Source organism: Schistocerca piceifrons, chromosome 8 (assembly GCF_021461385.2).
Source record: "Schistocerca piceifrons isolate TAMUIC-IGC-003096 chromosome 8, iqSchPice1.1, whole genome shotgun sequence".
NCBI lineage: Eukaryota > Metazoa > Arthropoda > Insecta > Orthoptera > Acrididae > Schistocerca > Schistocerca piceifrons.
Window position 1 is genome coordinate 263,174,266 of NC_060145.1, and position 17,307 is coordinate 263,191,572.

A 17,307-nucleotide genomic window follows, 5' to 3' on the forward strand; every position below is an offset into this window, starting at 1 on the left:
TTGTCATTCAAAATAGTTTCCAGTCATATCGGAATGGATTAATACATATCTTGTATGGTTTTCAATGGAATCTTGTACCATTATTCCTGCAAAATAGTGGCATCTTCACGTAGCGATGATGGAGGTGGAGAGCGATCACTCACGCCATCCGCGTGGAGCCCGTGGAATATCGCTGTATGAAGATCCAAATCATCACCGAGTACCAACTGCGTTTCACTCACTTAATGTGAACTCCGCCAGAGGTTGGGAACATTGTGACACAAGACGGATCCGAACAAATGACTTTCTTCCGTTGGTCCATAGTCCAGGCTTTATGGCTTTGGCACCAGATTTTCTTGTTACTAGCATTTGCATCGATGGTGTGCGGTTTTGGATTCTCAGCTTATCCGCCAATTCCCAGCTTATGAAGCTGTCTTCGTGTTGTTTCGGTGCTGACGGGGTTCACGAGTGCGACATTCAGTTCTACAGTGACACATTTTTGTTCGCGTTGTGATTTAGTGGATGATGTTCCTCCGCTTCATACGGTGCTTCTCGAAACAGCAAACACTTCGGTTACCTTGATTACGGAACACCCACCATATGAGCGCCATCAATTTGCCCACGTTCGTTTTCACTTGGCTCCTACATATTAAAAAAACATCCACAACCACAAAGAACATTATTCTGACCACGACTGACTGTCGAACCGTACTGAGGACATTGCACAGTTGACATTCCTGGTGAAATATAACAGCGGAACCTACAGACTTGCTTAGCATCTTTATTTATATGAAAAGATGCATTTCTCGTAGTGTTTCCACATTTTCGTCGAACCCCTGTAAACAAATTAAGATGGCACTCCAACCAGCCACTACACTACAAGTTCCAGAAGCAGAGCAAGATGAAGCAAAGAAGGTGGCGTATTTGCCCTATGCTGGCTCTGTTTCTGCCAGAATTACCAGGATCCTCCGTAAACACAATATCAAATGTGTTTTCTGTCCAACCAGCAATATCGGGGGACTGGTGGGAAATGTTAAGGACGACCTGGGTTTTCGGAAACCAGGGATTTATAATATACCTTGCCAATGTGGCATGTTCTACATTGGCTAGACGACAAGAACAGCAGATATCAGGTGCAAGGAACATCAGAGGCACACCCGATTTAGACAGGCAATAAAATCAGCCATTGCTGAACACTGTCTACAACTTGGTCATGCCATGAATTATGAAGAAACCAAGTTTCTAGCACAGACGCCCAGATTTTGGGACAGTGTTATAAGGGACTCAATGCAGATAAAAATGACCGATAATCTCATGAACCGTGACACTGGGTACCAGCTAAGTAGAGCCTGGGATCCCGTTCTGGAATTGCTGAAGACGTTAACATGGAGAACGATCCCCATACAGAGTTCCAGGCGCACCAGACCGAAGATGAAACGCCCAGGGTCGGGTCTGATGGGCGCGGACCGCAGAGGAAACATCTAGAACCGCAGCGAACCGTAAATGGAACTGCAACGCTCCAGCAGATCACTGTGATCGGGATAGGACTACAAGGGTAATGCCTGGCACCACAGACGGGATTCCAAAAGCACCAAAACACCCAGGACTGTAGCGGACGGAAAAGGGAATGGCAATGCTCCAGAAGATCGCAGCGATCGGGCGCGGACCGCAGAGGGAGCGCCTGGTGAAGGGGGAAGGCCACAGGCACACACACTGAACCAGGTCCACTCGAGGAGCAGTCTCAGGTCGCACTTGATGAAGGTAACTGTTATAACCAGGAATAACACAATAACCTCGTCAGTCTGGTTTATTAAATCACAAATCACTTTTTAATAATTATGTTAGCCAAGCGTCTACCCAGGCTCACATTCAGAAGTAATGCATAATTAAAGTTTGTTTATACCAATGTCCAAATGTGCATAGTGGGGTGCACGTTCCGTAATTATTCCCAAGTCCAGTGAAGTTCAGTCTCTCTAAGTGAAGTCGCTAGATTTCCGCCGAGCAGCCAGGTAACCTCGAGTGGTGCGGCGAGTCATCCACAAGCAGCTGGAACAAGGCGTACTACACTTCCCGATAAGAACTGTCGTTTGCGGCGGCGGCCGGGTTTATATAAGGCTTGCTAGTTAATGGAGCCGTCGGCTGGAGTCGATGTTTTCCAGGGAAAACCAATCGCAATGTTTCCTGGCGTAGCCAATTGCTGCGTGCTGACAAACGCGCGCGCGCGAAGGCGGCCAGCGATGGTAGCCGCGAGCCGCCCGGAGAAGTGTGGCCAGCGATGTATTTGGCGGCCGCGTACTGGAGCGCGTTGTGGGTGTTTGTTAGAAGTGGTGTACACCACAGTAACGAGCTACGCTATCGAAATATCGTGCAAGTATCACGCTGATATCCGGCAGAACACCAGACAACCCAGGAGGTCCCCAGTAAACTTCATAGAAAAAAAATAAATAAAAAATAAGATGCATCCAGAAGGGGAGTTGGAAACGAAATGAAACTTTACAGGTTGAAAGGGAAATTATCATTGTTGTAGTAATTACAAAATCGAGACAAATAACAAAGAACTTAGCAGTATGAGCCAAATTGTCTGTGTGGTATTGCACACCCTTTTGCGAGGATGCGTAATGTTCCTTGCCTTCCTTGATACTAGCAGCGAGACGAAGTCGACGTCCAAGCTGACGCCGCACATGTTCTATTGGGGACTGTGTAGGGGTCTTCACAGAGGCACTTGTCCCGTGTAGATGGGCATTGTCCTCTTGAAAAATGGCATTAAAATCTGTTGCATGAAAGGTAACACATGGACTGCAAGATTTCCGTAAAGTACCTTTTTGCCGTCAGAGTTCTCTCAGCCACTACCAGCCGTCGCCTGAAGACATACCCGAAGGCTCCCCACACCATGAACACAGGAGTAACACTGCTCTGCCTCTCCGAAAGATTGGAAGTATAGAACTCCTCTTCAGGCCACCACCATGTTCGCCATGCACTGTCCGGGATACTGCAGAGCCCCAATTCGTCTCTGAACATAACACGACACCATTCATCAGCAGCCCATACTAGCCTAGGCTCAGAACCATTTCCGACGCATCCGTTTGTGTTGTGGTGTTAACGGTGGACTACTGATGGGAGTGTAGTTCACAAGTCCAGCAGTTGCTAGTCTGCGACTAGTGATGCAGGAAGACACTGAAAGATTAAGGGAGACCATTATTTGCTCTACCATGGCAGACGCAGATGTAAAAAGTTTTAGGTTTTTCTGTTTTGTGAACAATACGGCGATTCTCTGTTATGATGGTCAAACGTGGTTGAACGGTTGCTTGAATTTTTTGGCCATGAAATGCGTATCTACCAAATGTGATTAAGAAATTTGTGAATAAAACATTATATTTCAAATAGATCACTTTATCTAGAGTGACAATTTCGATTTTCCTAAAGCTTTCCTGGTGGATAGAATATCTCATCACCTTTCGGACGTGCATCAGGGAAAAGCATTCATTCCTCCGGTATTTCGGGTGTTACCGTACAGCCATGTTCAAGGCAAGACGGTAACTGAATTAACACCAGTTGACACAAATACTGAGAAGTGTTTTCTCAGAACACTCAAGAAGCTAATTGTGGTCGGTAGCCGGCCGAGGTGGCCGAGCAGTTCTAGGCGCTTCGTCTGGAACCGCGCGACCGCTACGGTCGCAGGTTCGAATCCTGCCTCGGGCATGGATGTGTGTGATGTCCTTAGGTTAGTTAGGTTTAAGTAGTTCTGAGTTCTAGGGGACTGATGACCTCAGATGTTAAGTCCCATAGTGCTCAGAGCCATTTGTGGTCGGTAACCAGTCAATTAGGAAAATTATGGAAACGTTAGAGATATTACGTTACGACAAAAACGCACCAGACTGCACCTGCTACAAAGGATTATTCGTAATGTAGTCCTGACACTGGTTACAGGGATAATAAGGTGTACTCGTCAAAGGATAGATTTGATCTCAGAAGATGTGTATACTTTTCATCTAAAGATAACAGCTATTCCCCGTCCTATTTCCTAGCTGTGGTCTGATGGCATGACTTGCGGGACATGTTTCGATGAACCCTCTGCCAGGTACTTAAGTGTGAATTGCAGAGTAACCATGTAGATGTAGATGTAGACATCGTCATCAAAACTCCACCTCAAGACAAGCAGCAAAGTTGAATCACCTCGTAGCTCTCCTGTAAGAAGAAACGTCTCTTAAATGGTCGGTTTTTAATTTAAGGAATAACAGTCTGGACAACGGACAATGTCTATTCTAGGAAAGGATTTCAATTATGCTCCTATATCGAAGATCTTGCCATAACACATTTTATCGGAGGAATTGAAGAAGGTGCCAGAACACTATCGGTGACACTGGTGAGGATACTCTCCACAATATGTCATTGTGTGAAGCGTTTTTATTTCAGTCCCCGACTGGCCGAGAAGATACGGTTAACAGGCAATAGACCGGAAGAAGAAATGTTGCTATCCGGAATTGAAGCTCGAAATATGAAGGAAGGTCAAATTTCATTAACCGTCTACTATTGTGATTGTTGCAGCCGATAGAGGGGACGCAGAGCAGAAGTTCAATATTAGTCAACAACTGGTGAGCAAGCATACCTCCCACAACAACCTACTGGGTATGCGGTACAGAAGCCTTGGACACGTGTGCCTCTGCTCACCACAGGCCACAAAGCATACGGATTAACATCGACGTAAGAACGCTTGTTTTAACTGCTTCAACCACTGAAAAGTGTGGCCTGGAATGAGAAGTAACTTGCCAATGACAAGTTAGAAATAATTTGAAATCCGCAACGGACGATGCATCTCGACTGGCACCAGTGTGTTCTTCAGAACGGTGAATGAGGTATCGCCATATGGGCATCTTTCTGCGGAATGAAATGGGCCCCCTGACACGTCCGCCATCCTTACGAGACAAAAATAAATAAAGCTACTGTCTGACCAACTGCACTCTCTTACAACAACCCAACGACATGTACCTTTAGAAGGACAATGAGCCACATCAACTCTATGAGGAGGCTTTTGTGCTTCCTCCTCCCCCCACCTCCCCCCCCCCTAATCACAAGTGACCTCAATCCCATCGAGCACGTGTGGATACCACATGCGAAACAAACCGGCGAATAAACATTATTACGGAAATATTATCTTGGTTCCAACAACGGATCGCGTTACAGCGTCGATTCTGCATGACATGGATTCGACAAGTCACTGGTACCTCTCTAGAGGTATGAAGCTCCGGATGTCTAAACACGGGACACACAATTCCCGTATATTTCGAGCTGGTGGGTTGTGGGACGGAGCTTGCGCCTGATAGCGTCCCAGATGTGTTCTTTGGGTTCAGATCAGCCAAATTTGATGACCTAGACATCAACGTGAGTTCACTATCACGCCCCTCCAGCGCTTTAGCACGATTTTGGCCTTGTGACACGGACAGTTAACCTGTTTGAAGACCTCATCACCGTCAGGGAGACACGAAGCATGAAGGGATGGAGGTGGTCTGCAGTAATCTTCATGCAATCTACAACTGTCATCTTGCCAATGCCACCACGGGTCCTATCGAAGCCACGGCGAACGTTCCCCAATCAATAATACTGCCCTCAGTTGCCTGTGTCCATAGTGTATCATGTTTAGAGGACTCGTTTGTACATCTGATTACGACAATGGACCTAGAGTAACGAGAAAATGTGATTCATCTGATCACACGACAGACTTTACTGATCGGTCGAAGCTCGATGCCCTCGATGGACACTGCAGTTGTCAGGTCAGTACGGGGAACGCGTAGATTGTCTGCTGTGGAGCGGCAATTTCAACAGTGTGCGCTGAATTCTGTGCTCCGAGACATTCGTGCTTTCGTGCTTGCTCCACCATTGAGCTCTGTTGTTGGATCTGCCAGAGGACACTTTGCAGGGTGGATGAGCCTGGCTGGCCATTGTGGCCGAGCCGTTCTAGGCGCTTCAGTCCGGAACTGCGCGACTGCTACGGTCGCAGGTTCGAATCCTGCCTCGGGCATCGATGTGTGTGATGTCCTTAGGTTAGTTAGGTTTAGGTAGTTCTAAGTTCTAGGGGACTGATGACCTCAAATGTTGAGTCTCATAGTGCTCAGAGCCATTTGAACCATTGGATGAGCCTGCGATCTCCACATCCTGCGATGAAGCGCACATGTCTAACACCTTCTCACGTACTCTTGGTTTTAGCATCCTTCAAACTATTCCCGTAAATGCTCACGATGGTAACCGACTAGCTTCACCATTTTCGAATAATCGTTCCCAAGAGACAGGACATAGAAGTCTGCCCTTTGTGAAAATCGCTTAGGTCTGTGGATTTCCTCATTTGTGTTCCATATCGCTGCTAGAATAGTTCTCCATTTCTTACTGCTCCGCTTACACACATTCTTTACCGTATCACGTTCTCGCAACGCCACCTGGTGGCATTTAACCTCGTGATGAGGTGTGGTGATTATGTTTCGGCTCCCAAATGTATTTTTGTTACAGTCGACCAGGATGATTATATGATTTCCATTTCTTTTTTGCTTTACGAGTGCATTTGTGTAGAACACCGCAGTGATGTCACTGTTGTTGATATTTGCCCAAGAGCGACAGGTTATAATGGACATACACAATGTGATCAAAAGTATCCGGACAACTGGCTGAAAATGACTTACAAGTTCGCGGCGCCCTCCATCGGTAATGCTGGAATCCAATATGGTGTTGGCCCACCCTTAGCCTTGATGACAGCTTCCACTCTCGCAGGCACACGTTCAATCAGGTGCTGAAAGGTTTCTTGGCGAATGGCAGCCCATTCTTTACGGAGTTCTGCACTGAAGAGAGGTATCGAATTCGGTCGGTGAGGTCTGGCACGAAGTCGGCGTTCCAGGACTCTGTGCAGGCCAGTCCATTACAGGTATGTTATTGTCGTGTAACCACTCCGCCACATGCCGTGCATTATGAACAGGTGCTCGATCGTGTTGAAAGATGCAGTCACCATCTTGGAATTGCTCTTCAACAGTGGGAAGCAATATGGTGCTTAAAACATCAATGTAAGCATGTGCTGTGATAGTGCCACGCAAAAAAAGGGGTGCAAGCCCCCTCCATGGAAAACACGACCACACCACAACACCACCGCCTCCGAATTTTACTGTTGACACCACACACGCTGGTTGGCACACTGGACTCTTATTCTGGAGGACGACGGTTTACTCCCGGCCATCCCGATTTAGGTTTTCCGTGATTTCCCTAAATTTCTCCAAGAAAATGCCGGGATGGTTCCTTTGAAAGGGCACAGCCGACTTTCTTCCCCGTCCTTCCATAATCCGATAAGACCGATCACCTCGCTGTTTGGGCTCTTCCCTTAAACAACCCAACCCAACCCCAACCACACACGCTGGCAGATGACGTTCACCGGGCATTCGCCATACCTACACTCTGCCAATTTGATCGCCACTTTGTGTACCGTGATTCGTCACTCCACACAAGGTTTCTCCACTGTTCAATCGTCCATTGTTGACGCTCCTTACACCAGGCAAGGCGTCGTTTGGCATTTACCGGCGTGATGTGTGGCTTATGAGCAACCGCTCGACCATGAAATCCAAGTTTTCTCACCTCCTGCCTGTTACAGTACTGGCAGTTGATCCTATACAGTTTGGAATTTTTGCGTGATGGTCTGGATAGATGTCTGCTTATTACACATTACGACCCTCTTCAACAGTCGGCGGTCTGTCAGTCAACAGACGAGGTCGGCCTGTACACTTTTGTGCTGTACGTCTCCCTTCAATTTCCTACTTCACTATCTCATCGGAAACAGTGGACCTAGGGATGTTTAGGAGTATGAAAATCTCAAAATCTCGCGTACAGACATATGACACAAGTGACACCCAATCACCTGACCACGTTCGATGTCCGTGAGTTCCGCGGAGCTCCTCATTCTGCTCTCTGACGATGTCTAATGACTACTGAGGTCGCTGACATCGAGTACCCGGCAGTAGGTGGCAGCACAATGCACATAATATGAAAAATGTATGTTTTGGGGGTGTTCGGATACTTTTGATCAAATAGTGTAAGTGAAGATATTTTTAAATGTAGTACCTTAATATGCACCCACATCCGTAAGTTGGTTGTCTTTTCTCTGCGTCGAACAGTCTTCCCACCAACATGCCACGAACTTTACGACCTGTCGTTTTCTGCATGGTAACAACTGCAGCAATAAGTGAACTACTAGCCGCTATGTGCCTACGCGTCCACACTTCATCTCCTGATCTAATGCTCATGGTCAAATAAGCATTGATAGTTTGGTCTTGCCGCACATACCTGGATGTACAAACCAACCTAAAAGCGTACACCTTGAAATACCTGTAATTATTGGTCTGCAAATGACTTTAATACTGATGTAACGTTGTTCAGTACACCGACCTCACTCACCAATACAAAAATCTGTATTTATACCAGTTTCACCCTATATTACACTGTTCATATGGAGAATAAAACCACCGGCACACAGAAAACATGTTATATATTTGTGGACGTTTTGATGCAATAAAATTTTGACAGACTGCAGGGAGCGAGCTGCCTCAGTGGGAGACCACTAACAAGTGTTCTGCACATTTGTCACCGGCACGTCGACAGCGCTATAAACGGCGCTCTCCAGCAGGGACCCGTAAAGCGGGACATTGTCTACCGTGAGCCACAGCGCCTCCCTGTGTCGTTCATTTTACTCCCCCTTTCGCCGGTTCTCTGTCGTTAGCTTGACAGGAAGCAGCAATTACAGCTCCAATAAACCAATACAGGTGCCATTACAAGCTACTTACCTAATAGTTACTTATGTAATGGGTTCTAAACATTGATATTTATCAGTGTTAAACCAACCCTTGTTTCGGTTTCTTTGGGAGACTGAAATGACGTCTACAATTTTAAAAGTGTGTATCGAAAGCTAGGATCGATTCGGTTGAAAATGTCTTTGACCAGCCGGTCGCTGGGGCCGAGCGGTTCTAGGCGCTTCAATCTGGAACCGCACGACCTCAACGGTCATAGGTTCGAATCCTGACTCGGGTATGGATATGTGTGATGTTCTTAGGTTAGTTAGGTTTAAGTAGTTCTAAGTCTAGGGGACTCATGACCTCAGATGTTAAGTCCCATAGTGCTCAGAGCCATTTTTTTTTGTCTTTGACCACAGCAGTCAGTCCGCGTTTGTTAATAGCATATACGATGTAAATGGTAATTGTTTACAACGTACCTCAATGGTGGAGGGAAAGGACACTTGTGATCTATCAAGCCGGAAGAACACCCTCAAGTTGGCCTACAAAAGCCACCTAAGCTGCGGTGCATTGGCGCCGCGCATGATTTTCAATGCCCCTCGCTCTCTTATGCCACCGGATTGATCGGCTTTTTCTTTACTACTATTACTTAAAAATTTCCTGTGGGGCAATGAAAGAAAAATGAATTTTGTATGCATTATGCAAAACTAATTATGTTTACAGTTCAACCAATACTTAACCGTCACAAGGACAGTAGATCATAGCAAGACCAGCAAAACAAGGCAATTTAATTCTTAGTTTTATACTTTTTCCTGTTTTTCTTTGGGGGGAGGGCGAGGGAGGTCTTCAATTTAGTATGCCCCATCAAGAACTGCGCTCCTGCACCAACTTGTTCATCTCAGCGTACCATTTTCACCCGATGTTCTCAACTACTTGCAGGCTCTCTGTCTTCCCCGACAGCTTTACTCTCTACAGCTCGTCCTTACGCTGGAAGTTATTTCCTTACATATTAACACAAGTTCTATGATCTTATCGCTTTTCTTGTCTCTGTTTTCGGTATGTCCACGTCTCAATCGCTTCGCTCACAGTCTATGATTATGCACCATGAAATGATGTGCTTCAAATGTCCATTCCCAGAAACTTTTTCCTTGGATTAAAGTCAATAGTTGATACTAGCAGACTTCTCCTGCCAGGAATTCCCTCTTTGCCTGTGCTAGTCTGCTTTTTAGGCCATCCTTACTTCGACCCACTTATTGCTTCCATGGTAGTAGAATTCCTTCGGGTTATCTGCTTCGTGATCCACAATTTTGATGTTAAGGTTATAGCTAATCTCACTTCAGTCATTCCTTATTATTTTCATTTTTCTGTAGTTTACTCTCAGTCAATATTCTGTACTCATTAACCTGTTCATTCCACGCGACAGATCCTGTAAATGTTTGTTACATTCACTTAGGATGTCAATGACGTCAGTGAATCTTATCATTGACAGCTTGAATTTTAATCCCCCTCTTGAAGCTTTCTTTTATTTTTGTCATTGCTCATTCGATGTACAGATCGAACAGTAGGGGCGAAATACTGCATCCCTCTTTTACTCGTACGCCCTTTCTAATCCGTGCACTTCCTTCTTGTTATTCCCCTCTTATTGTTTCCTTTTGGTTCTTGTACGTATTAACTGATGTGAAGCCACCATACAACTGTTATTTATGCAATACTGAAGATATTCAGCACATTTGTCTATCTTGTGATTATTGCCACAACGTACTTCGGGACAACGTTATCCCATTTCCAAGTGCTAAAAGCATCAGATAAAACAGTCCTCCTTATATACACTCCTGGAAATGGAAAAAAGAACACATTGACACCGGTGTGTCAGACCCACCATACTTGCTCCGGACACTGCGAGAGGGCTGCACAAGCAATGATCACACGCACGGCACAGCGGACACACCAGGAACCGCGGTGTTGGCCGTCGAATGGCGCTAGCTGCGCAGCATTTGTGCACCTCCGCCGTCAGTGTCAGCCAGTTTGCCGTGGCATACGGAGCTCCATCGCAGTCTTTAGCACTGGTAGCATGCCGCGACAGCGTGGACGTGAACCGTATGTGCCGTTGACGGACTTTGAGCGAGGGCGTATAGTGGGCATGCGGGAGGCCGGGTGGACGTACCGCCGAATTGCTCAACACGTGGGGCGTGAGGTCTCCACAGTACATCGATGTTGTCGCCAGTGGTCGGCGGAAGGTGCACGTGCCCGTCGACCTGGGACCGGACCGCAGCGACGCACGGATGCACGCCAAGACCGTAGGATCCTACGCAGTGCCGTAGGGGACAGCACCGCCACTTCCCAGCAAATTAGGGACACTGTTGCTCCTGGGGTATCGGCGAGGACCATTCGCAACCGTCTCCATGAAGCTGGGCTACGGTCCCGCACACCGTTAGGCCATCTTCCGCTCACGCCCCAACATCGTGCAGCCCTCCTCCAGTGGTGTCGCGACAGGCGTGAATGGAGGGACGATTGGAGACGTGTCGTCTTCAGCGATGAGAGTCGCTTCTGCCTTGGTGCCAATGATGGTCGTATGCGTGTTTGGCGCCGTGCAGGTGAGCGCCACAAGCAGGACTGCATACGACCGAGGCACACAGGGCCAACACCCGGCATCATGGTGTGGGGAGCGATCTCCTACACTGGCCGTACACCACTGGTGATCGTCGAGGGGACACTGAATAGTGCACGGTACATCCAAACCGTCATCGAACCCATCGTTCTACCATTCCTAGACCGGCAAGGAGAACTTGCTGTTCCAACAGGACAATGCACGTCCGCATGTATCCCGTGCCACCCAACGTGCTCTAGAAGGTGTAAGTCAACTACCCTGGCCAGCAAGATCTCCGGATCTGTCCCCCAATGAGCATGTTTGGGACTGGATGAAGCGTCGTCTCACGCGGTCTGCACGTCCAGCACGAACGCTGGTCCAACTGAGGCGCCAGGTGGAAATGGCATGGCAAGCCGTTCCACAGGACTACATCCAGCATCTCTACGATCGTTTCCATGGGAGAACAGCAGCCTGCATTGCTGCGAAAGGTGGATATACACTGTACTAGTGCCGACATTGTGCATGCTCTGTTGCCTGTGTCTATGTGCCTGTGGTTCTGTCAGTGTGATCATGTGATGTATCTGACCCCAGGAATGTGTCAATAAAGTTTCCCCTTCCTGGGACAATGAATTCACGGTGTTCTTATTTCAATTTCCAGGAGTGTAGAAAGACATATAAGGATTAGAGACGTCCTTACCTCAAAAAAATTTATGCCATTCATCTTCGTCACAACTACAAAACAAGCAGCACACACGCATCGTCTACTCAGACCATAAAATATAAAACATCACAACCATCCACCGTTCCCGAGGTACAGTTGCAAACTGAAAGCCGCTGCCATGACCTACCAATTTACTTAAAGCCTAATGCTCAGCACCAACCATACTACTGGCTGTCATGAAATCTTTGAGAAATACCTGTCTGATCTTAGCCCACTGTAACTTAAAAGTACCTCTTCACTGCATTGTGATCGGAAATAGCATGCGAAAATCCTACGTCACTTTGGTGACTGCTTCTGAAGTAGGATATCGCTAAAGCGTGTCCATAAATGCCCTTTAGACACTTCATCCTCTCATTTAAGACGTCGACTCTTTCAAGGCGCAATACTATAGCTTCTCTAAATTTGATAGCAACCATAATTTTTCTTCAACTTTCTACACCTTCACGCTTTCCGTTATATCCCTCAACGAATACTGCTCATTGTTAAGATGCTTTGTATCAGCTGACGTCCCGTTCTCTCTATTATTATGCTCTTTAAATCTACATTTAAAATTCTCCCTATAGCTTACCATCTCTTTTCTCAGAATTTCGAACGTCAGGGACCATTTTACACTGTCGAACGCTTTCTCCAGATCGACATATGCTATGAACGTATCTTGATTTTTCTTCAGTCTTAGTTCCATTATAAGTCGCACTTGAGAACTGTCTTGTGCTTTACCTTTCCAAAAGCCAAACTAATTCCAATTTAACGGCTCGTCAATTTTCTTTTCCATTCTTCTGTACATTATTCTTGTCAGCTGCTTGTTTGCATGAGCTGTTAAGTGACTGTGCGATAGTTCTAGCACTTCGTTGCCCTCTCTTTTTTCCGGAATTGCTTGGATGATACAGATATTTTTACGAAGGGCTGACAGTATGACTCCAGACTTATAAATTATGTACACAAATAGTCGCTTGGTTGCTACTTCCCCCAATGATTTCAAAAATTCCTAAGAATGTTATTCGTCCCTTCTGACTTACTGGATTGCAGGTCTTCCAACGCGCTATTAAATGCTGACTCTAATACTGGAACCGTACGTCTTCGATATCGACTTCCATTTCTTCCTGAGTCATGTCATCAGACAGTTCCTCTCCTAATAGAGGTCTCCTTTGTACTTTTTCCACCTATCCGCTCTCTCTTCTGCAGTTAACTGTGGAATTCGCATTTCCCTCCTAATGTTGTCGCCCCTGCTTTTAATTTCACCGAAGGTTATTTTGACTTCTCTATTCGCTGAACCAGTCCTTTCGACGACCATTGTTTCTTAGCTTTCTTCACATCTTTCCTCTAGTCATTTCGTGTTTGCTTCCCTGTAACTGCTACTTATTTCACTCCCAAGTGACTTATTTTTCTGTATTCCTGGGTTTTTATGAACGTTTTTGTACTTCCTTCTTTGGTGTATCGATTGAAGTACTTCTTCCGTTACCCACGATTTTTTCACAGTTATATCTCTTGCACTTTCTGTGGTTGCCCTTTTTAGAGCTGTCCATTCCTCTTGAACTGAACTGCCTACTGAGCTCTCATTATCACAGTATCTATAGCCTTAGAAAACTTCAAGTGTATCTCTTCATTTTTAGTACTTCCATATTCCAATTCTTTGCCTTAGCATTTTCATTTTCAGATTTTCTAGCTCCTCCGTGAAACCATCCCGTCTCCTCTATATCTCTTTTGTTACGCAACCTTCCCTTCTACAATAACCTATGAAACCTTCCCTTAGGATTTCTATCTCTTGCTCAATAATAACAAATGAACTCTTCCCTTTGAAATTTATTCTCTTTCTCAAACTTCGCATACAAATTTAATTACTGTTTATTAAAAGTGATTTTCTGATTATTTCGACGAAACAAAGAATGTGTCGTCGTCGTGTCCCTCAGTCGTTATCTGCAATAACCCAAAACTGTTCCTTACCTTTTTTACTGTTACTGGATCGCCATCTGACTGCTAGATCGAACTGCGACATGAATATACTTACTCTGTTTTACGATACTTTATTAGCTTCTGGTGGGCTGTCATAATAAGAGGCTGTATTTATTACCAAAGCTGACGTTATTCTTTAATAGCGAAGCTGACGTTATTCTTTAATTAATTTGACTGACGTTACGTAATTCATAGTTAAACTTTTTCGTGAAAACAATAAAATTTTGCTAAGTTTTACGTTGATGGTTTTTGGGATGGATTATAATCAGCAATGCAATATTGCTGGCAAACATTAATTGTATTCTGAATGAAATGATTTTACAAACGTTCAAATGGGACTTACTTTTTACAATAATCTTACAACTAGCATTGCTCAAACGTACCTTCAGTAGTCTTGAGTTTCTGAAAAAAATAATTCAATAATATTAATTCCTCTTATGATAATAGTTAGCTGATGTCTCTGTACATCCGTTTATAACCTCTTGTAAATCATAGCTGGTGGCTGGCAGGCACACCGCTCCTCTCAACCTCTCGCTTCAGACCTGCTACCGACTCGCTTCACTTCTCACTTACTACTGACTTCCTAAGAACGCTAAAGTGCGGTCTCTCCCGCCAACAATGCTTTCTGGTGCAAACAATCCCTGCTACCATTACAAAATGTATCAATGCGCGGTCTTTCCCGCTCTTTTCTTAAAATGTATCCATACGCGGTCTCTCCTGCCCTTTTTAAAATTATATCAATGTGCGGTCTCTCCTGCCAACAATACTTTGGTGCAGACATTCCCTGCTACCACAATTATTTCCAACATGACAAATATTAGTTATTCCTACTTAATCCTATTAATGAAATATAAACATCTTTCATAAATTGTGGTTTGACAATAAACAATAGAAATATACACGTCTTACATCCGCCAACTTCAGATTCCTGACATTTGACACCCCGACTCGTAGAACGTTTCTCTTTTGTTGGTTATTCAATCTTTTACTCGTTGTTATCCCTTCGTTGGCTGCGATCTCCAAGCGATCCGAGTGGTGGATTAATGCGCAATCTTTTGCCAATGGTGGGTTCAGCATGACGCTTTTTCAACTACAGGCCACATTTCCTGCGGATAAACGTTATTTGTCTTTAATGAAGTGGTTTCCACTGCCCTCTGCATCCTCAGTTGGTGATTTTTCCGCCTTTTAGAGGCAATTTCCTACCCCAAGGGCAAGATAGTGCTCTGAACCTCTACCCACTCCCCCTCACTCTTTGACATGGCCATTGGCACAACGAGGGTGACTTCTCATGTCGCAGTGGCTGAGTTCGAACCTGGGAGGCAGGAAGTTTTTATCACTAGTCAAAGATGCTACAGCTATACCAGAGATGTTACTCGGAAGTAAAATTTACACAAACGGCAATTTTACATTTTGACTTACAAGATTAGGAATTTTTTATATTCAGGGATGATTTGCCCCAAAATCTAGCGCGGCTCGCACGAGCTGTCGTTTGGATCGCTTTTTTAGGCCAATTTGAGGCTGCTTCCCGGCTTGATAGGAGTGCTCTCTATCAATTTTTTGGTCTCGATTTCACCTGCACCACAGTGGCGCATTGTAGTTCAAATGGTTCAAATGTCTCTGAGCTCTATGGGACTTAACATCTGAGGTCATCAGTCCCGAAGAACTTAGAACTACTTAAACCTAACTAACCTAAGGACATCACACACATCCATGCCCGAGGCAGGATTTGAACCTGCGACCGTAGCGGTCACGGGGTTCCAGACTGAAGCGCCTAGAACCGCTCGGCCATACAGGCCGGCATTCTTCGAGTAATATGTAGCTGGTGGCGAACAGGCAGACCTCTCTGTCTCTACACACAACTTCACTGCACAAAGGTTGACTCAAGAGTGTTCTATCGACAATACTGCGCGCTTCTCGCCGCGCTCCCTATGTATCAATGCGCGGGCTCTCCCACCAACAAAGAGCTTGGTGCGGATACTTCACTGTCACCATCCATATGCAAAGAACTTAAATAAATTTTACAAAACGTTTTTCTTGCACACTATAATTGTTATTTACATATTTCGTAGCTGAGTCGAAAGAAGGCCCCGGGAGTAGACAACATTCCATTAGAACTACTGACGGCCTCGGGAGAGCCAGTCCTGACAAAACTCTACCATCTGGTGAGCAAGATGTATGAGACAGGCGAAGTACCCTCAGACTTCAAGAAGAATATAATAATTCCAATACCAAAGAAAGCAGGTGTTAATAGATATGAAAATTACCGAACTATCAGTTTAATAAGTCACAGCTGCAAAATACTAACACGAATTCTTTACAGACGAATGGCAAAACTGGTAGAAGCCGACATCGGGGAAGATCAGTTTGGATTCCGTAGAAATATTGGAACACGTGAGGCAATACTGACCATAAGACTTATCTTAGAAGAAAGATTAAGGAAAGACAAACCTACGTTTCTAGTATTTGTAGACTTAAAGAAAGCTTTTGACAATGTTGACTGGAACACTCTTTCAAATTCTAAAGGTGGCAGGGGTAAAATACAGGGAGCGAAAGGCTATTTACAATTTGTACAGAAACCAGTTATAAGAGTCGAGGGGCATGAAAGGGAAGCAGTGGTTGGGAAGGGAGTGAGACTGGGTTGTAGCGTCTCCCCAACGTTTTTCAATCTGTATATTGAAACAAAAGAAACAAAAGAAAAATCCGGAGTAGGTATTAAAGTCCATGGAGAAGAAATAAAAACTTTGAGGTTCGCCGATGACATTGTAATTCTGTCAGAGACAGCAAAGGACTTGGAAGAGCAGTTGAACTTAATGGACAGTGTCTTGAAAGGAGGATATAACATGAACATCAACAAAAGCAAAACGAGGGTAATGGAATGTAGTCGAATTAAGTCAGGTGATTCTAAGGGTATTAGATTAGGAAATGAGACACTTAAAGTAGTAAAGGAGTTTTGCTTTTTGGGGAGCAAAATAACTGATGATGGTCGAAGTAGAGAAGATATAAAATATAGACTGGCAATGGCAAGGAAAGCGTTTCTGAAGAAGATAAATTTGTTAACATCGAGTATAGATTTAAGTGTCAGGAAGTCGTTTCTGAAAGTATTTGAATGGAGTGTAGCCATGTATGGAAGTGAAACATGGACGATAAATAGTTTGGACAGGAAGAGAATAGAAGCTTTCGAAATGTGGTGCTACAGAAGAATGCTGAAGATTAGATGGGTAGATCACATAACTAATGAGGAGGTATTGAATAGAATTGGGGAGGAGTCTGTGGCACAACTTGACAAGAAGAGGGGACCGGTTGGTAGGACATGTTCC

General features: G+C 45.1%; 1 protein-coding gene across 1 annotated transcript in view; it reads left to right on the top strand.

The window, feature by feature from the left end:
• LOC124712257 overlaps window positions 1-17,307 on the top strand; it is a 243,834-nt gene that overhangs the window by 84,094 nt on the left and 142,433 nt on the right. The window lies entirely within an intron of this gene.